Source organism: Lactuca sativa, chromosome 7 (assembly GCF_002870075.4).
Source record: "Lactuca sativa cultivar Salinas chromosome 7, Lsat_Salinas_v11, whole genome shotgun sequence".
Lineage (NCBI taxonomy): Eukaryota > Viridiplantae > Streptophyta > Magnoliopsida > Asterales > Asteraceae > Lactuca > Lactuca sativa.
This window is the reverse complement of record NC_056629.2, coordinates 155,976,740-155,998,609: the sequence shown is the minus strand read 5'-3', so window position 1 is coordinate 155,998,609 and position 21,870 is coordinate 155,976,740.

Sequence of the window (21,870 nt, the reverse complement as noted above, 5' to 3'; positions counted from 1 at the left end):
AGTGTTGGTTTCGCCTCAACCGCTCATTAGGAACATGTAATCCAGAGATCATATCAAGGTCAAACCCAAAGGTACCCTCTCCATTCTTGGTTGCTCTTCAACATACCATTTTTTTTAAATGTAAGCAAATAACAATATCTTAATTACCAGTACATCATTCTTTGGCAATCCCTCATCGCTTCTCAATTAAGAACCAAGATAAGTTATTACCCAAAATGGTAACCTAAGTGCCATATTGATCCAACACATGATTTTTGTTAATAGCTCTGCCACCAACCATTAAAACAATGACCAACAGTTTAAAGAAACAAAAACTATTTCAAGGAAAATAAGGAAATATGAAAGAATTATAACTAATAAAATCAAAATGAGGTACATGTTTACGAACTCACTGGTAACCCCTGCATATTTGAACTATAATGAAACACCTATATTCAAATCCAATAGTAAAATATAAATCCAGATAGATTCAATAAAAACATCAACATATGGAACTTAAAACTGATCTCATATCCTTATATTATTATAATATCTTGAGTAAAAAAAAAAGAAATAAATAAATATAAGGATATAGTGTAGGGACAACATTTGTATATAAGAACATGCTATACAATAAGAGCCATCTACAAATCTATTTTTGCATAGTAAATCAAACCCCCACTGCAGTGTTCTATGTGTACTTATTCCTCCTCGGTTTCTCTATTACCGTTCTAGTAATTGTTTTTCTCATATTGAACAAAATCAAATCAATCCGTATTGTACAAAATGTACGTAAGATAAAAGGAATAAAAATAGAGTAAGAGATTATCTTACCTTTAAATGTTTCTGGTATGTGAACACCCTTACCTAACTCCCAGAAAACAAAGTAGCAAAAATCCATACATTTCTATAAGCAAAACACAAACAAAATGCTAAAACAAAAATCCCTGACTAGTTGCTTACTAAGAAAAGTAGTTAACAAAATCAATAACTAAAATTGGGAAGAAATAATGAAAGAGCCCATTACCTGGGTATTTTTTCCAAGGTTTGGTCATCTACTCATCACAATGCGATTCTAAAATAAAATCACCCCTAAAAAACCAATTCAATCGATATAGGTCGAAACACTATTAGATTAAACCCCATTACAAGATCAATTGTGGTTCGTAGTTCATACTAAGCAAGTGACATGAAACATAAGCACAACCTGTGTTGAGAAAGCATGTAAATTATTGGTCATAACAAAAAAAATAAGGACATGAAATTTACCCAAGTGAGAGAGAGAGAGAGAGAGAGCAGTGTAGGTAACAAGGAATAGTTTGAATGTGGAGTAAGGCAACCCGTATGTAACGATGATCGGATGTAAAGAACACACCACCAGGGGAAAATGTTTGCTCATTGTTGCAATTTTGACTTTGAATAGGAAACTAAGCCGGAGGAGGGAACTAGGTGATTAGGGTACTCAAGAAGGTGAGTAAGCAGGAAGAGTTTGGTAGCATGGAGGGAATTAAAAAATTGGTTGATTAGGGTAAAGGGGTTTTATGTTTGAAGAGAGTAGATTTCGTACGAAAGTGAAAGTGTTATTTGGGGGGAATGAATTAATTGGGAAGGAGAGAATTTGGGAATCAAATAATTGGAAGGAATTAGAGGGAATGAAATTCAACAGCCAATTTTATCAATCGATTAGCGAGGGATATATTATGTCATTAATCCCTCTCTAATCTGTCACAAAGATGTTGATTAATAAAGAAAACAGATCCATCGCTGATCCCTAGTAAATCCGTCGTAGATCAGTGAGGGATTATGTCACTTGCAGTATCATAACAATTGAATATACATGACACCGAGCAATCTAAACATCATATATTGAGATAACAAACTTAGATTGTTTACATATTGTATTTTTTCTTCGAGTTACACAAAAGATACATAAGTAGAAAACTTCAAACTACAGCTAAATGGTCTTGCATCAACATCCCTTGTTACCTGTTTACCTAGATAGATCCTTGAGAATACAAGTCGTTTTGAAAAGCGTCAACTAAAAAGTTGGTGAGTTCATAAGCATTTTTGTATAAAATCGTTTACACTTGTTTAGAATCGTTTGTATTGTACTTTCAGAAAATCAGATATTTTCTATGAAATCGTTTGGAGTCTTGCCTTGAAAATCCTTATAAGGAGTGATCTTTGAAAAGTATTGTAATTTGTGAAAGTGAGTTGTGTCTGAGAGTAGTTCTTTTGAATAATAATAATCAATCGCTTCAAGAAAAATCCCCTATTTGCAAAACGGAAACATGGTTGAAAATTTAGTTCCTCTTATCGAGTAAAATTGAGTGTGCGTTCTAGTTTATCGTTATCGAAATCGTAGAAAAATCGTTCTCTCCAGAGAATCCTATATTTTCTGCCATAAAATATTCGTAAGTTCTGGTTTATCGTTATCGAAATCGTAGAAAATCGTTTTCTCCAGAAAATCCTGTATTTTCTGCTATAAAATATTCGTAAGTTCTAGTTTATCGTTATCGAAATCGTATAGAGTCCTACGCCTTTTAATTTGTAAAATAGCAGTATTACGATTCTATACTTGTTAGGAGAAAGAATCAACATGGCAATTATAAACATTCTACACGGTGAAAAGAAAGGACAGTCAACGCAACACTTGCGAACCATCACCTTATCACGTATACGGCAGTCAACACAACGTGCCAAAATTTATTTATGAGGTTTTCCTTAAATAAATTTCTAGTTAATATAACATATTCTAGTGAGTCGTTATAACCATACTAATCTGACGGAGTGCCTGTTTTGGCGTTTCTCAGGCGCCCTCGGTTTGGAAAAGACATTTGTCACCCTAGACTGGCCTATCTAGCTGTAGCGAACAGCGAAGGTGCGGGGTGTCAACCCCGTATAGATCTATACACAAATTCTCGCTCTCTCTCCAAGAGACTCTAGCTATAACTCCTTACAGGACTTAGACGTACACTGATATTTTTATATTTAGGTACTTTTGAGATTTGTCTGACTAGAATATTAACAACTTTTGAGTAATCGTTAGACATCCATTATTTGTTACATAAATAATGAAATTCGTACTTATTGAATAGAAATATCGTTCTCGTTCCATATCGTTGATCGTGCTCATTAACTGGGTGTTCGTGTTCGTTCCTTTTTGTTTATTAAAAAATTGAGTCATTTTAGCCAAGAGAAAAAGTGCCAAGTTATAATTTGTATAAATTTATAACTGCCGGTTATGACACGCATTTTCTGTTTTATGACATATAGAACATTACTTTATGTTCTTGGAGGTTTTATGAAAGCAGCTTATGACATGCAAATATATCTGTCATAAGGCTCTATTTGTATATTTTCTTGACGCAAACTTTTATATCGAATATTTATAAAATACCCCCCGATACTTTGCATATAGTTCACAAAGTTTCCATTTTCGAAAATTACTAGAAATGGTGTCCACTTATCAAGATCCATATTATAACTTTTATTTCTAGACATGAAATAAAGGGATTAAGTTGGACACACCCAATAGTTTGAGGCTCTTTTGTACAAAGTATCATTTGTTCTTTATGAAATTTAGAAGTCCTTCGTTCATGAATATATTACTAAATAATAATTTAATAACATTTCAAACACACATACAAACATACATATATATGCAATCATTTAAGAATTTAGGCAAAATTTGACTTGTACTCTCCCCTAAAAACATTAAAACATTGAAAAATGTGGGGGTATGAAGCTCACCTTGAGCTGGTTGAAGAGATGTTTGGAGTTATGGAGTGAAGATCTCAAGCTTAAACTCCTGGCTGAGATGGGGAACTTCTCTAGGGAAAAATGTTTTCTTTAAGGTGATTATCACATATTATTATGAATAAAATAATATGGATTCATCTTGAAATATTAATAAATATTAGATGCGTGGAGAACCTACTTTAAAATTTCCAGGAAGAATTTTGAGAATTTTGCTTCCAACAAGATCCTTATTTTGCTCTTGGGGATAAGCTTTTGGGAGGAAATGAGAGGAGTGAGAGGAAATGGATTGCCCAATCTTTCTTCTATTGTCGTGATTTAGAGTAAGAAAAAGGGAGGGAATCTTTGGTGCATTGGAATCTAGTGGTCCATGCATGGATATTTGGTGGGTAAAGCATGGGATACTGTGATTTGCATAGGAAATGAGGAATTTCGTCAAATCATAAAGTCAATCCCTTTGTCCTTTTTGATTTAGGATAAGGTTTTCCTAAATCCCAAACATTTATTTTTATGAAAAATATGCTTAAAATAATTAATTTTAGCATTAAATAGGGGTTTCAGGGGTCTTAGTTACGAAAAACACGAGTTTGGTGGGATTCTCGACCTCAAAATTGAGAAAAGGTCTGAAATGGTCCAAAATCTGGAGCTAAGAGGTGAATTACGGAGTCATAAGGTGAAATCCAAAGCTCCTCTTAGAATTCCGGAGAGGAGGGTCAGTTCTGCGAGGGTCGGAAGTGGCCAACACGTGTGTTCCGGAGGTGTTGTGCGAGTTCCGAAGTCAATCCTTACTTCCGGAGTCAGGTGCGAAACAGGTAAGTCCGGACCGCGACATTCGGAGATGCGAAGTTGACTAGTCTTCCAAAGCCAACTAATATGTCTAGATAAGAGGCTTCTTCCGGAGCAAAGAAGATTCCGAAGCAAAGGAGATTCTAAAGTGAGAAGCTTCTTGGTTTCTTAAATGGTATCCGGACTAAGAGGGTTCCGGACCAAGAGGGTCCTTTTGGGGTTTCCAGTTTCGGTTTTGAGCTGTTTTCATGTGAGGAAAGTGCTTAGGAAGATTTGAGAGAGATTTCACATACTTGGAGAGATTTGAGAGAGATTTCACATACGTGGAGAGATTTGGGAGAGATTTCACATACTTGGAGAGATTTGAGAGAGATTTCACATACTTGGAGAGATTTGGGAGAGATTCACTATACTTGGAGAGATTTCGCATACTTAGGGAGATTTGGGAGATATTCACTATTCTTGGAGAGATTTGGGAGAGATTCACTATACTTGGAGAGATTTTGCATACTTAGAGAGATTTGGGAGAGATTCACTATTCTTGGAGAGATTTAAGAGAGATTCACTATACTTGGAGACATTTCTCATACTTAGAGAGATTTGGAAGAGATTCACTATTCTTGGAGATATTTGGGAGATATTCACTATACTTGGAGAGATTTTGCATACTTAGAGAGATTTGGGAGAGATTCACTATTCTTGGAGAGATTTGCATTCTAACACTATATGGCTCCTTAGGAAATCGTATTGAACACTTAGGTGTGTTGGTACAAGTCTCAGAATAGTCCTTGCTTACTTGAGGATGAAATTTCCTAGCCAAAAAGGCTGGTTGTGACAGATTTTTTCCCTCGCTAAATCTATTGGCGATACCTAGTTTTCTAGTAGTGTAGTGAGACCAAAAATCTCCAACATTAAGTGTAAATAAAACAAAAAAATCAAGTGTCTTGAAGTATGACAAAATACCGTACGTTTGATTTTCGGTTATGTAAACTAGATGCCTAATGTTCACTATAACTATAACTAAGAACCTTGACAACCTCCGAAAAAAAAATTCCAAACTTATTATTGTTTTATACCGTGAGACCATCTTGTATCTCCGATTTGAACAACAGAAATATCTTGATTAACCCTTATCAGATCTCAATTTCACATTACCAATTTCTTGTTGAACCGTTTCCTTGTAACTCTCCCATACAATAACTTTTATGTTACAAGAAGCACACACCACATTAACCGTCAAAGCTCATTACTTAAAGAAATCATCAGCACCATTGTGGTTTTTTGCTACAACCACATTCACTAATTCAAGTTGGTGTGCAAAAATAGCGTACATAATATGTCAACGATATCTTTCAATATCAATGCTTTTAAACTGTTGAATACACCTCGCATATTACTTGCTCTATCATATCGTTGCCCACTTATCTATCTATCTATCTATATATATATATATATATATATATATATATATATATATATATATATATATATCTTACCTATTTCGAAAAATATATATGTAAATAAGAAATAAAATAGATAAAGATTCAAATACATTAAAAAATATATAATTTCTCACATGAGATATACTCAAATTACTTTTGGTAAATATGGAATCAATGGCTAACACATTATGACTTTTTAAGTTAGTTTTTTTATTTAATCAAGTAATTGGACAAAAAATTTTAGTAGTTTCACTTGTATATAAAAAAATAATCAAAATTTTGTTTACACTACTACGAAAAATTTAAGGCATATCACAGGCTACTACGAGCTATATGTCAGTTCCGTCCTTGAGTCTGTCATAATTATAATGTTAAGTTTCTTAAGAAAAGATTACAAAAGGCATAATTGTATGTCGTAAAATTATGTCATGTATTAATAAAAATTACGACGTACAAACATATGCCATGTTTTAATGTCATACATCAAACTTAAAAAAAGGTGCCAAACGCTCAATTTTTGTATGCCATCTTGAAAAAATCATGTATGTCTTTTAATTTCTTGCTATTGCTTAAGGACTGCTTCGATTGCTCTCATTCTCAACATTTAGTATGTTAAGTGTAAACAATCCACTTAAAACGACTCCTCTAAGCATTCAAGACTACCTCCTTATTGCCACTACCTCGGTCACACCCTCATGAAATCGAACGGCATTTTAAGGTTACTTCCATTCTTGTCTGGTTAAAAAAACGGTGTGTCTAGGAGTCTTCAAATCGTCGCTAAAGCAAATTGCATCTCCTTTTCGCCTTTACCAAAAGCACAAAACAATTGTATCAAGTTGAAATAGGGGAAGAACAATATCCATAGAAGTTTAAGACTTAAAATCGATGGTATGAATACTAGTTTAACGAGCTTCAAGCATAACTATTCACAAACAACTTTTGTCACACTCCCGACCGACGACGGAAGCGTTGGGTTGTGCAACGTTAGGATATTGGATCATAGATAGAAATAACATTGAACAGTACACAAATATTATAAAAAAGGTACTTTTTATTTATTATGTAAATTAGGTTACACAGGTATCCGAGGTACAAATACGATACGAAAGCAAATACAATAATAAAACACATAAGCCTCTTGATGCATCACCGGGGTCTTACCCATCTCCTTCCGGACTCATTCTCTTGAGAATACACGTGGTTTGAAAGTTCAACATAATGATTGGGAGTTGACAGGTTTTGTATAGTTTAAAAGGGTTTTGTAGAGTTTCTTATGTTAACATTGTTGTTTACCCTAAACTCACATACTTGATTCGTGTTCTATCACTACTTTCTTAGGTTTATTTCCTAGTAGTAGTTTTTAGATATATTAGATTAACAATGTTACGATGATTTCCTATAATCGAGCTATGACTGTTTTTGTCGCCCTCCCAAAAATTCGACGTTTCATCAGACGTCATCAGTGTTTAGAAAGTTATGCTTGTACCAACTGCCATCGGGTTGTAGCTAGCAACCGCAAGTGGAGGTGTCCACTCCGTATACATCTTTACATATCTTTTCTGCTCACTTTTATAGAAGGTTCTTCAGCTAGGGGATGAACCATGTCTCCTCTAACACTTGTGTTATGGGGGCCTCCCCTGGTCGATCGCGTTGTTGTACTTCGTTGTATTTATATGAGATACTTATATATATATATATATATATATATATATATATATATATATATATATATATATATATATATATATGTAGGTATATCTAAGTTAGAGCATTTTTCGTAGCCGGGAATTTAGCCAGAGTAACCATTAAGTACTAAGCTTATACAAAGATTGACTACAATAATGACTAGAGAAACAATGTTTCCTGGAAACTGTCCATCGTAACAACTAGATATGATGTTTTCTATCAGTGTGAGTCACGTAACAACTAAGCATAATATTATCCTAAAAAGTAGGACATAATATCTACCGTGCATAATATCATCCTACTATTCTAAGCATAGTCATATTAATAAGGTCATACAGTTAGCAATATCTATGAATGTGAGTGTTTATAACATGTATTCCCCCCTCCCCCCGAAATGGTTTGAAAATAGTAAAGTGGGGCTGTGAACTCACCCTTGATGTGTGAAATCATGAATGTAGGGTAGAATTCGGGACTCCGGAACTCGGGAGACGCTCAAGAATTCGTGGCACGAAAATCGAAAGAGAGTGTGGTGTGTTCTAAGGTGTGAGGGTTTGAACCGTTGGGACCCGTTATTTATAGCCATATTTGGACTGCATGTCGCTCAATTGCATGTGAGCCACAAGGAGTTGCCATGTGTCCTCATATCCTTGTGTAACGTCATCCATATCCTCATATCCCCATGCCTCTTGGTGTGGAAAACTCATTATTTCATGCTATCAAGCCAACAACCCCTCCCTTCCCCTCCTCACCTATCAACATCTCCTTGCTCACGTTGATGACTCCTCTGCAACCCCTCCTTCCTACCATTTGGTTGAGGAAAAGTAGGTTGAGAACCCTGCTTTTGTGGAATGGCATGTCATGGATCAATGGGCCGTTATCCTTCTTCAAGTCTCCCTCACGGAAGAAGCATTTTTTGAGGTCGTGGGACTCTCTTCCGTTCGTGCTATATGGACCGCTTTTGAATTAGCCTATGAAACTCTTCCATGGAACTGGTACAAAATCTTTGTGATCAACTTCGGCTTCTTTCTAAAGGCACCTCTACCGTCTTCGAATATGGACGGAAATTTAAGGTGATTTGTGATCAACTTGCGGCTATCGTCCAAGCCGTTGACAAATCTAATAAAAATCATGATATCTTATATGGCCTTGGCGGCGCTTTTTAGGCTTTTTCCATTGGAGTTCAGACCTCTCAGCTCACTCACACTTTTTGGGACCCCCTTGCTCAAACCGAAGGTCATAAGCTCTTCATGAAATCCATCTACGTGAACTCCACACCCACCGTCGGCTTTACTGCTGAATCAGCGCCCATCGGGGCTGCTGCCTCAGTTTCTGCTAGTCAGGGTTGGGGTGGTGACTCCGATGGCCGTGGTGGTCCTTGTGGTGGTCGTGGTCGTGGCCACCGGCCACCCCATTGCCTACTATGCCGACAAAACTGTCATTTTGCTAATGCTTGTCCACAACTTCCGACATTTGCTTCTAAGTCCGCTCCTAGTGAAGCCAATTTAGCCAAAGCCTTCTTTGCAAATTGTTGTGTGACCCCACTTTGCAAATTGTTGTGTGACCCCACCTGGCCCGTATTGGTATATTGATTTCGGTCCCTCGGACCACATGTTTTCTTCTTCGTACTCGGTCACTAAACCCCAACCTTTTGTTGGTGATGGCTCGGTTCATTTCGGTAATGGTAATACTCTTCCCATTACTGCTATTAGGACTTCCTCTCTTCCCAACGGTATTCGATTGCGGGATGTTTTGGTGGTCCCTCGTCTTACTAAAAAATTATTGTCTATTAGCAAGTTAACATATGAGAATAACCTAGATGTGCTTTTCTCCAACTATTTGTTTTACATTTAGGATCGGGCAACGAAATAAGTTATGGCTCAAGGAATGTGTGATGGGGGGCTTTATGTTGTTCCAAATAAACCGGTGGCTAGTGCGTTTTTTTTGCTAAGAAGCGACCCAAGGCGTCTTTTGAATTATAGCACTCACGTTTAGGGCATGTGTCTTTTGATGTTATTTCTATATTAATAAACTTGGTCATGTGTTGGTTTCTTTTATTTTACATAAACTGGTTACTTGTTTTGCTTGCCAACTTGCTAAGGCTCATCGGTTACCTTTTGACAATAATGACCAACGTGTCGGCCATGTTTTAGATTTGATCTATTGTGATATTTGGGGTCCCTCCCCGGTTGATTCGGTTGCATCATACCGATATTATGTCACCTTTATGGACGATTTCTCCCGCTTTACATGGCTTTACCCGCTCAAGTCTAAATCGGATTTTTTTAGCATTTTCGAGATATCTATCGCCTTTCTAGAGACTCAATTCTCTACCAAAATTAAAGGTTTTCAAAGTGATAGGGGTACGGAATTTCTAAATAATAAAGTAAAGGCGTTATTACATAAACATGGTATATTTCATCGCATCACATGCACATATACCCCCAACAAAACGGGCGGGTTGAACACAAAGATCGTCACATTGTGGAGACAGGCCTCACAATGATGTTTCACGCTCACATTCCAATTATTTCTTATTGGGCTCATGCTTTTAGCTCTGCCGTGCATGTAATTAATCGTCTCCCCATGAGGTGTTGTCCATGAAATCCTCATTTGAGGTCTTGTTTGGACGGGTGCCATCTTATGAGAATTTTTGCATTTTTGGGTGTCAGGTCTATCCATATTTCTATGACTATGCGGATCATAAACTTTCTCCGCAGAGCATACCTTGTGTTTTTATGGGTTATCACTCTAAATATAAAGGCTACTTATGTCTCGATCCAGTTTCGACACGGGTTTTTGTTACCCCTCATGCTCAGTTTGATGAAGAGTGCTTCATGTTTCGTGACACCCACACAAATGCTCCTATTGGGTCCTTACCCTTGCACACATTTCTTGTTGATCAGCTCCCCCCATTCCAGTCCCTGATGACGCTGTCCCGGCCTCTCCAAGTACCCCAGGACTCGCGGCTCCTCCTCCTTGTATTGTGTGCATGGAGTCAGATCCGCCATCTCTCTCAGTAGCGACTCCTGCATCTGAGTCAATTGCTGTTACTTCACCGGGACCCGAGTCCGAGTCGCAATTTGGGTATGACTCGGAACCAACCATTGGTTCTGCTTCTGACACCGCCTTCGAGTCTAATTCCGAGCCCGATACGCCTCCGGCCTCCCGTCTGCCCCCGCCTTCGCATCCGATGACCACACACGCTAAAGCCAAGACTTTTAAGCCACGGTACTGTACTGATTTGGCACATTTAACTTCTCATGGCTTTTTTTCACAGGTCTTTTCTACTAATATTCCTTCATCCTATGATAACACTTTACGTGATCCTAAATGGTGTGAAGTGATGTGTTCCGAGATGGCGGATTTTAATCATAATCAGACGTAGACTCTTGTTACTCTTCCTACCTAGGCTAATATTGTGGGTTGTAGGTGGTTTTTTCGAACCAAATCTCGGGCCAATGGGACTGTGGAATGTCACAAGGCTCATCTCGTTGCTCAAGGGTTCAGTCAAGTTTCGGGCCTTGACTTTTCTCACGCCTTCAGTCCTTTTGTCAAGGTGGCTACTGTTCGTATTGTTCTTACTCTTGCGATTGTTAACGGGTAGCATTTGCGTCAACTTGACATGAATAACACCTTTCTCCACGGCCATTTGGGTGACACTGTCTTTATGAATCAACCCCCAGGTTTTGCGAATGCCCGTCATCCTGATTATGTTTGCAAGCTTAATAAAGCTATTTATGGTCTTAATCAGGCCCCCCCTGTGTAGTTTCATCGACTTAGTTCATTTTTAGTGCATCATGGTTTTTCCTGGAGTCGTGCAGATTCCTCTCTTTTCGTGTTTCATCGGGACTCGTGTATCTTGTATTTGTTAGTGTATGTTGATGATTTGATTGTCACTAGCTTGGGTGATGTTATTGTGTTGTCATTCATTGCTTGGCTGCATGCAGAATTTCGAATTAAGGGTCTTGGGCGTTTGAACTACTTTCTTGGGCTTGAGGCTACTCATCATCCCACAGGCTTGTTTCTCAGTTAAGAAAAGTATGCTCACGACATCGTCTCGTGAACCGGTCTTCTCGATGCCAAGCCCATGCTTACCCCTTGCTACCAAAACCTCCCTTGTTAGTGGTAGTCCTCTTTATGAGGATCTGACTTGCTATCGGTCCTTGGTTGGTGCAATTCAATATTTGACAGTTACGAGACCGAATATTTCTTACGCTGGTAATCAAGTTAGTCTGTTTATTGCTGCCTTGACGATTGCTCATTTTCAAGTTGTTGAACGACTTATTTGCTATGTCAAGGGAACCCTCTCATTTGGTCTCACTTTCTCATGGCCTCCGACTGTCAAGATTGTTAGCTACTCTGATGTCGATTGGGCTTGCTTCCTTGAGACTCGCCGCTCCACCTATGGGTAATTGATATTCCTTGGGCGTAATCTTGTGTCCTGTAGTGTGAAGAAGCAGCCTACTATCTCTCGCCCCAGTTGTGAGTCCGAATATCGAGCCATGACTAATACGTCTACAAAGATCATTTGGATCACTCATCTGTCGCAGGAACTACATGCCTTGCCCACCGATCTCCCCACGCTTCTCTGTGACAATCAAAGTGCGTTATTCTTTACCTAGAACCGGGTGGCTCATAATCATGCTAAGCATATTGATCTTGACTATCATTTTGTTCGTGAGCTTGTTGCTTCAGGTAAACAGGTCACTATGTTTGTTCCTACCAAGCTTCAAGTCGATGACATCTTCACTAAGAGTCTACCTCGGCCACAGTTTGAGCAGTTTCGTCGCATGCTTCGTCTTGGTGCACCTCCTTTCACTTTAGGGGGGATATTACATTAGCTCTTTATTGGTATAGTCTTTTATTCATTGTTGTATACTTGAGGGGTGTATATGTATCTTTATTTATTATATATATATATATATATATATATATATATATATATATAGATATATATATATATATATATATATATATATATATATATATATATATATATATATATATATATATGAGATAATCCCCATTCCTCTTGGTGTGGAAAACTCATTATTTCAATAAGGAATTGTTTAAGCCTGTAAGTCCTTTGCCAGTTCAAGAAAAGTTGGCTCAGATGGAGTTTAGAAGCGTCAATGAAAAAATTACAAGCGTCATGAGCTTAAGGTAGAAAAGGACTACCTTGAAAATCTTTGCGACCGAAGCGAAATATGTCTTATTTAGCGATCTAAAAGTGATAGGATAGTCCCTTGCTTTTCGATTCCGTCACTAATAGCAAAAAACTAGTGATAAGCCAAAACATAGTTTGACATCGATAATCTCCACTAAACACCTATATGTATGCAATTTCTGGCTATCTTTTATTTTAAAAAGTAACGTCGCTAGTAAGTGTCGGATAGTTTCCGTCATTAGCCTATTGTTTTTACATGCTTTCTCTAATAATGTGATAGGCTCACAGTCACATACAAAATTAATGTAACATCCAAAATTTCAGGTATTATATTTATTCGTTGAATTTCAAGTTTTGTGGAAGAACTCGGCAAGTTGATGCGTAGACTCGCCGAGTAGAGACGCGAATCATTATCCGGGTGGATGGCTGGTCTCGGCGAGTCACCCCATGGACTCGGCGAGTCCACGCTGTTTAATGAAACCCTAATTCCTCGGGTTTCGGGACAATTTAATGGGCTTTATGGCCGTCATTTGCGGCTACCAGACCCCAGAGAGAAACCCTAAGTGAGCTAGAGCGTTTGTGAGAGGAAAGGAGCCATTTCTTGATCATTGCTAGTGTTTTTGCAAATAGAAGAGGACCAGGACAAGAGGAGGCTGAAGAGGGTGCTAATCTAGTGATTCCAGGGCTTAGAGACTTCATTTTGAGGTATTCATTCGACCCTTCTTCAGTTTATGGTTTTAGCCCCTTTAGAGGATGGTTATACGGAGTAATTGGTCCCCTCTCGTGTTGGTGCTGTAGATCTGGACCCAAAGAGGTCCAGAGGCCCTTTTCCCTTGAGCTTTATGAGTGTTAATGGGGGTTATGAGCTTTGGATGTCATTTTAGAGGTCATATCTTCAAATAAGGCCTTTGAGCCTTTGCATGAGCACCAAGATGTTAGCTTTACGTGATTATAATGCTTTGGGATAGCTGGATCTATGGTTTAGAGGAACGGATCTGACCTCAGGAGGTCAATTCAGCTAGAGCATGGCATGAACTCGCGGAGTCCAATAGCCGGCTCTGTGAGTAGGGCGAGGGTTTTCCTGATAATCACACAGTTGGTGACTCACTGAGTTGGTGAAGCGACTCGGTGAGTCAGAGGGAATCTACAGGGCAGAGTGCACGATGGTACTCGCCGAGTCATGAGCCGGACTCGACTAGTTGGGTCGGTACATTTCGCAAATTTTGATCTGTGATGATTTGCAGAGTTGAGGGTTGACTCAGTAAGTCGAAGGGGGACTAGGAGAGTGAAGAAAACGTGTGGACTCGCCAAGTCATAGTTGTGCACTCAGCGAGTTTGGTTAAGGTTGACCATTGACTTCGTTGACTTTTAGGGTTGTTCAATGTTTGGACCTTAGAGTCATCAGAAGGGTAGGATAGTCTTCTACCCGTCTTGGAGGATGTATAGAGAGAGATATTAGCCTAGCCCTGAGGGTTGTATTAATTAGAGTATTTATTTCATGTGATTAGGCAGGGGCTAGACCAGAGTTTACCGAGTCAGAGATTTACTGAGATATCCGAGGTGAGTCTTCTCACTATACTTTACCTTGAGTAGGTAATCGGAGTTGTGTGATATAGTGTTTGTATGTTGTATATTTGTTATTTGTTGCACCGCATTATTCTATGTGATTTATGATGTGCATGTTTACAGAGTTAGAACCGGAAGGTTCACAGAGATAGAACCTGAGGGTTCACAGAGTTTAGGTGCACGGACCCAAAGAGTTATAGCCTCGAGTGGCTAATATGTGTTATATATGGTATTTTGGGGAACTCACTAAGCTTAGTGCTTACAGTGTTTCGTGTTATGTGTTTCAGGTACTAGTGAGGATCACGGAAAGGCGCCGACTTGATCAGTACACACACGGGATTTTTATGTTATGAGATCTTGGGATTGATATATGTTATGAATTGAGTTTTAAACAATGATGCTTTTATAAATAATGAATGAATTATGTTTTTATAAGATGCGAAAAATTGTTTTGAAATTTACGGTGTTACAAGTTGGTATCAGAGCCTTGGTTTGAGGGATTCGAGTACACCTTCGGGCGTATTTGAACTCAAACTGAGGATTTGAGAAATATTTTCAAAAGAGAACCAAGTTTTCTAAAAAGAGTAAAAGATTTTTGGAAAACGCAGAGCAGAGTCGTGTGTACGATCAGTCAGCGCCCGAACGGTGATTTCCCAAAATACCCTTATGTTATATGCTTAAGAAATTGATATGATGTATTCTCATGCTAGAGTGGCCTAGGTATTCCTATTAGGACTAGAATGGCCTGATTTGTGATGCCTTAGCCTAGGGGGAGGTGTGCTGCTACGAGATGCTTGAGAGTGAGTAGGTAGCAGTGAGGAGCTTATGAGAGATCTGTTAAGGAGTGGATTATGCATAATAGAGTACTTGGGACTTGGGATCCTAGGTGGAGGACTTGGGGTGTATACCGATGCGGTGTGGACGGTAGTATTGGGCCCGTACTACTGAAAACACCAGGACGGTGTACAGTTCAAGTAAGAATCTTCGGGATGCCAGGGATCAAGGAGGGATGAGTTATAGAGTGCGAGTATGCTCGAGTGAGTTTCTAATATATCGTATGTTCTATTTCAGAGGTAGATCATGGTGAGGACACATCATGCGCCAGAGAGCAGCGACACTAGTGATGAGGAGATCCGCCGGATCATCCATGAGGAGGTGGCTGCGGCCATCAGGGCAGAGATACCAGAGATGTTCGGGTCTATTAAGATCATGCTGATTGAGACTTTTGACGAGCGTTATGCCGCTCTTTCTGAGGCTGCTGTTGCAGCGGCCACCGCAGCCGTCGCTGCTGTAGGCCGCAAGGGGGTGACTCGTTGTTGTTTAGGGAGTTCAGCAACACGAAGCCACCAGAGTTTGATGGGACGCAGGATCCGATTGCAGCGATGAGATGGGTATCTGACATTGAGGGGTGTTTCTATACATGCTCGTGCCCGGAGAACTTGAACGTTCGGTTTGCGCTGAACCAGCTTCGCCTAGGGGCGAAGGACTGGTGGAAGTTTGCGACAGCACACTACTCTCCAGCAGAGCTTGCTGCGGTGACCTGGGAGAGGTTCACCGCCATGTTTCGTGATGAGTATGTTCCCTCGGTGGAACGGGATCAGTTGGCACATGATTTTTTGATCCTCAAGCAGGGCACGGAGTCTGTTACGGTTATTACTAGGATGTTTCACGAGAGGGCGATGTTCTGCCCTGAGCACGTGTCTACTGAGCAGGCACGTATGAGCCGTTATTTGAGTATTTTAAGGAGAGATATTCGGGAGTTCGTCGCGAACTCCTCGTACCGGACATTTGCCGAGCTTCAGGAAAATGCCCAGAAGAGGGAGATCGAGCTAGAGACTCATGCTAAGGAGGAGGCGGAGTCTCAGGGGAGGGATCGGGGACCGGCACAGTCCCAGCCGACAGCCAAGCAGGCCAAGCCTGCTGATTCCAGAGCGAGGAGCCAGAAGGGCCGCACTTGTGGAAAGTGCGGCAAGGGTCATGATGGAGTTTGTAGAGATGGATCTTGCTACAAGTGTGGCAAGGAGGGGCATATGGCCAAGGACTGCCCCAAGGGGTTTGCAGTGTGTTTTCATTGCAACCAGACCGGACACCGGAAGGCCGAGTGTCACTACTGCGAGGGTCATCACAGGGAGCTCCTCAGGGGTCTGCCCCTGCTGCTGTTAGAGCTTCTGATAGTCGGCCGGTGAAGACCGAGACGCTGAAGGCTCGGGGGAGAGCCTTCCAGTTGACCGCGGAAGAGGTCCGCGCAGCGCCCGATGTCGTGGATGGTATGTATTCTTTCATGTAATTATTTTCATGTTTGAGATTTTTTGCTTATATTATGATATGCGTAGGTACTTTTCTTGTGATTTATGTACCTGCTTTAGTGTTATTTGACTCGGGTGCGAGTCGATCTTTTATATTGTTGGTTTTTAGTCAGCACATCAGTATTAGTCGAGAGGCGTTGAGTCGACCTTTGAGAGTCTCCATCGCCGACGAGAGAGCAGTGTATGCCACAGAGGTGATTCGAGGATGTGTACTCGAGATTTTCGGTGTAGAGTTTCCTATTGATTTGGTCCCGATTGCGATGGGGGACGTCTGTGTCATCGTAGGCATGGATAGGTTGATCAGATTTGGAGCAGTTATCGATTGTGAGCGGCAACTGGTGGCTATACGAGACCCAAGTGGAGGAGTTCTTATGGTGTACGGCGAGGGTACCCGCCCCGATTCAGCGTTTTGTTCGGCTGCTAGAGCGAGGCAGAGTCTACAGCAGGGCTGTAGTGGTTTTGTAGCGTATTTGATGGATACGAGAGTTGGTGCAGAGAGACCAAGTATGGTTGAGGAGGTTCCGATAGTGCGTGAATTTCCAGATGTCTTTACCGAGGAGTTACCAGGTGTGCCTCCCAAGAGGCAAGTTGAGTTTCGCATTGATTTGATTCCAGGGGCAGCACCTATTGCCAAGGCGCCCTATCACCTTGCACCTCCGGAGATGCAGGAGTTATCCTCGCAGCTTCAGGAGCTGCTGGAGAAGGGGTTTATACGGCCGAGCAACTCGCCGTGGGGAGCACCAATCCTTTTTGTGAAGAAAAAGGATGGTTCGCACCGAACGTGCATAGGTTATCGAGAGCTGAACAGGTTAACGGTCAAGAACCGTTATCCTTTGCCGAGGATCGACGATTTGTTCGATCAGCTGCAGGGAGCGTCTTGGTTTTCCAAGATTGATCTGAGATCTGGATATCATTAGATGAGGGTGCGCGAGGAGGATATCCAGAAGACCGCATTCAGGACTCGTTATGGGCATTACAAGTTCGTGGTGATGCCATTCGGGCTCACCAATGCGCCTGCAGCGTTCATGGATCTCATGAACAGGGTATGTAGACCGATGCTGGTCGATCAGTGATTGTGTTCATTGACGACATTTTGGTGTATTCGAGATCCAGGGAGCAGCATGAGGAGCATTTGCGAGAAATCCTCAGTATGTTGAGATCGGAGAGGCTTTACGCCAAATTCTCCAAGTGCGATTTTTGGTTACGGGAGGTGCAGTTCCTTGGTCACCTCATTAACCAAAAGGGGATTTTGGTCGATCCGGCCAAGATCGAGGTGGTGATTAGTTGGGAGGTGCCGAAATCTCCTTCTGAGATCAGGAGTTTTCTAGGGTTGGCCGGCTATTATCAGAGGTTCATCAGGGATTTCTCCAAGATTGTTGTTCCTCTCACCAGGTTGACCCGGAAGGGTGTGGTGTTCAGCTGGGGCCCAGAGCAGCATGCCTCATTTGAGACTCTTCGCCAGAGATTGTGCGAAGCCCCGGTGTTGGCTCTTCCAGAGGGAATGGAGGACTTCGTGGTGTATTGTGACGCGTTGATATCTTGGTTGGGCGCGGTGTTGATGCAGAGGGGGCATGTGATCGCGTACGCATCAAGGCAGCTGAAGCCCCATGAGGCAAGGTATCCCGCCCACGATCTAGAGTTGGGGGCTGTGGTGTTCGCCCTCAAGATTTGGCACCATTATCTGTATGGGGTTCGGTGTACGATATACACGAACCACAAGAGTTTGAAGTATTTGATGGATCAGCCAAACCTGAACATGTGTCAGAGGAGATGGTTGGATGTAGTAAAGGATTATGATTGTTAGATCCTGTACCACCCGGGCAAGGCTAATGTGGTAGCCGACGCCCTGATTCGTAGGGCAAAGAGCGCCCCGATTCAGGATATTTGTATGAGATTGACGGTGATGACTCCGATGTTGGACACCATCAGAGGGGCTCAGGCTGAGGCAGTGAGACTGGAGAACCGTAAGAGAGAGCGAGTTATCGGATAGGTGTCAGAGTTCGTGACAGATAGCAGAGGGCTTATGACCTTCCAGGGTCGAATTTGGGTACCGTTTGTGGAGGAACGCGTACCATCTTGATGGATGAGGCGCATAGATCGAGATTCTCGATCCATCCCGGGGCCACTAAGATGTTTCTGGATCTTAAAAGGGTGTATTGGTGGCCCTGTATGAAGAGAGATGTAGCGTGGTTTGTTGAGAGGTGCCTAACTTGTAGTAGGGTTAAAGCCGAACATCATAGACCGCATGGTAAGTTGCAGCCACTGGAGGTCCCAGAGCGGAAATGGGAGCAGATATCCATGGATTTTATCACCAAATTATGGAGAACGGCGAGGGTGTTGATGCGATTTGGGTGATAGTAGACCACTTGACTAAGAGCGCTCACTTTCTCGCCATTAGTGAGAGTTCTTCTGCGGAGAAGTTAGCAGAGATATATGTGAGAGAGGTGGTATCGCGGCATGGGGTGCCGATCTCGATTGTGTCAGATCGAGATGTGCGTTTCACTTCCAGGTTTTGGAAGAAATTCCATGAGGAGTTGGGTACGAGGCTGCATTTTAGTACCGCATACCACCCGCAGACTGACTGTCAGAGCGAGCGGACGATTCAGACGCTCGAGGACATGCTCCGAGCATGTGTGTTGGATTTTGGCGGAAGTTGGGACACGTATTTGCCCTTAGCGGAGTTTTCCTACAACAACAGCCATCATTCGAGCATTGGAATGCCGCCCTTTGAGCTGTTGTATGGGAGGAGGTGTCGGACTCCCATTTGTTGGGGAGAGGTGGGATAACGAGTGATAGGTAGCACGGAGATTGTGCTTCAGACGAAAAAGCAGATACAGCAGGTCAGGCAGAGATTGTTGACCGCTCAAAGTCGCCAGAAGAGTTATGCGGATAGGCGACGATTCGAGCTTGAGTTCCAGGTCGGTGATTATGTTATCCTGAAGGTATCTCCTTGGAAAGGAGTGATTCGATTCAGGAAGAGGGGCAAGCTAGGGCCCCGATATATTGGGCCATTTAGAGTGATCACGAGGGTGGGCAGTGTAGCGTATCGCTTGGAGCTACCTGCGGAGGTGGAGCGGATTCATAATGCTTTCCACGTGTCTCAATTGAGGAAGTGTATAGCCGACGAGTCGGCGGTAGTGCCGTTAGAGGACATTCAGGTGGATGCGAGCCTGAACTACGTGGAGAGACCAGTTGCGATTGTGGATCAGAAGATCAAGGTTCTGAGGAACAAGGAGGTGCCTCTGGTGCAGGTTCAATGACAACATCGGAGAGGATGCGAGTTGACTTGGGAGCCAGAGCGGGAGATGCGTGAGCAGCATCCGGAGCTATTTTAGGAATGAGTCTTCGAGGGCGAAGATTGTTTCAAGTGGGGGAGATTTGTAACATCCGGAGTTTCAGGTATTATATTTATTTTTTGAATTTCAAGTTTTGTTGAAGAACTCGGCGATTTGATGCGTAGACTCGCCGAGTAGAGACGCGAATAATTATCCGGGTGGATGGATGGACTCGGCGAGTCGCCCCATGGACTCGGCGAGTCCACGCTATTTAATGAAACCCTAATTCCTTGGGTTTGGGGACTATTTAAGGGGCTTTATGGTCGTCATTTGCGGCTACCAGACCCCAGTGATAAACCCTAAGTGAGCTAGAGCGTCTGTGAGAGGAAAGGAGCCATTTCTTAATCATTGCTAGTGTTTTTGCAAATAGAATAGGACCAAGACAAGAGGTGGCTGAAGAGGGTGCTATTCCAGTGAATCCAGGGCTCAGAGACTTCATTTTGAGGTATTCATTCGACCCTTCTTCAGTTTATGGTGTAATTCTTAGAGTTAGGGCTTTTTAGCCCCTTTAGAGGATGGTTATATGGAGTAATTGGTCCCCTCTCGTGTTGGTGCTGTAGATCTGGACCCAAAGAGGTCCATAAGCCCTTTTCCCTTGAGCTTTATGAGTGTTAATGGGGGTTATGAGCTTTGGATTTCATTTTAGAGGTCATATCCTCAGATAAGGCCTTTGAGCCTTTGCATGAGCACCTAGATGTTAGCTTTACGTGATTATAATGCTTTGGGAAGCTAGATCTACGGTTTAGAGGAGCGGATCTGACCTCAGGAGGTCAGTTCAGCTTGAGCATGACATGAACTCACCGAGTCCAATAGCCGACTCGGCGAGTAGGACGAGGGTTTTCCCGATAATCACATAGTTGGTGACTCACTGAGTTGGGGAAGTGACTCGGTGAGTCAGAGGGAATCTAGAGGGCAGAGTGCACGATGGTACTCGCCGAGTCAGGAGTCGGACTCGGCGAGTTCGGTCGGGAAATTTCACAGATTGTGATCTGTGATGATTTGCAAAGTTGAGGGTTGACTCAGTAAGTCGAAGGAGGACTTTGAGAGTGAAGAAAACGTGTGGACTCGACGAGTCACAGTTGTGCACTCGGCGAGTTTGGTCAAGGTTGACCGTTGACTTCGTTGACTTTTAGGGTTAGTCAATGTTTGGACCTTAGAGTCATCGGAAGGGTAGGATAGTCTTTTACCCTTCCTAGAGGATGTATTAATTAGAGTATTTATTTCATGTGATTAGGCAGGGGCTAGACCAGAGTTTACCGAGTCAGAGATTTACTGAGATATCCGAGGTGAGTCTTCTCACTATACTTTACCTTGAGTAGGTAATCGGAGTTGTGTGATATAGTGTTTGTATGTTGTATATTTGTTATTTGTTGCACCGCATTATTCTATGTGATTTATGATGTGCATGTTTACAGAGTTAGAACCGGAAGGTTCACAGAGATAGAACCTGAGGGTTCACAGAGTTTGGGTGCACGGACCCACAGAGTTATAGCCTCGAGTGGCTAATATGTGTTATATATGGTATTTTGGGGAACTCACTAAGCTTTGTGCTTACAGTGTTTCGTGTTATGTGTTTTAGGTACTAGTGAGGATCGCGGAAAGGCACCGACTTGATCAGTTCACACACTGGATTTTTATGTTATGAGATCTTGGGATTGATATATGTTATGAATTGAGTTTTAAACAATGATGCTTTTATAAATAATGAATGAATTATGTTTTTATAAGATGCAAAAAATTGTTTTGAAATTTACGGTGTTACAATTAACCAATGTACAACGAGATGTCAAATCAGGAAAAAAATTGTTTAACTAACTACGGATGAAAATCGTCACTACAAAAAA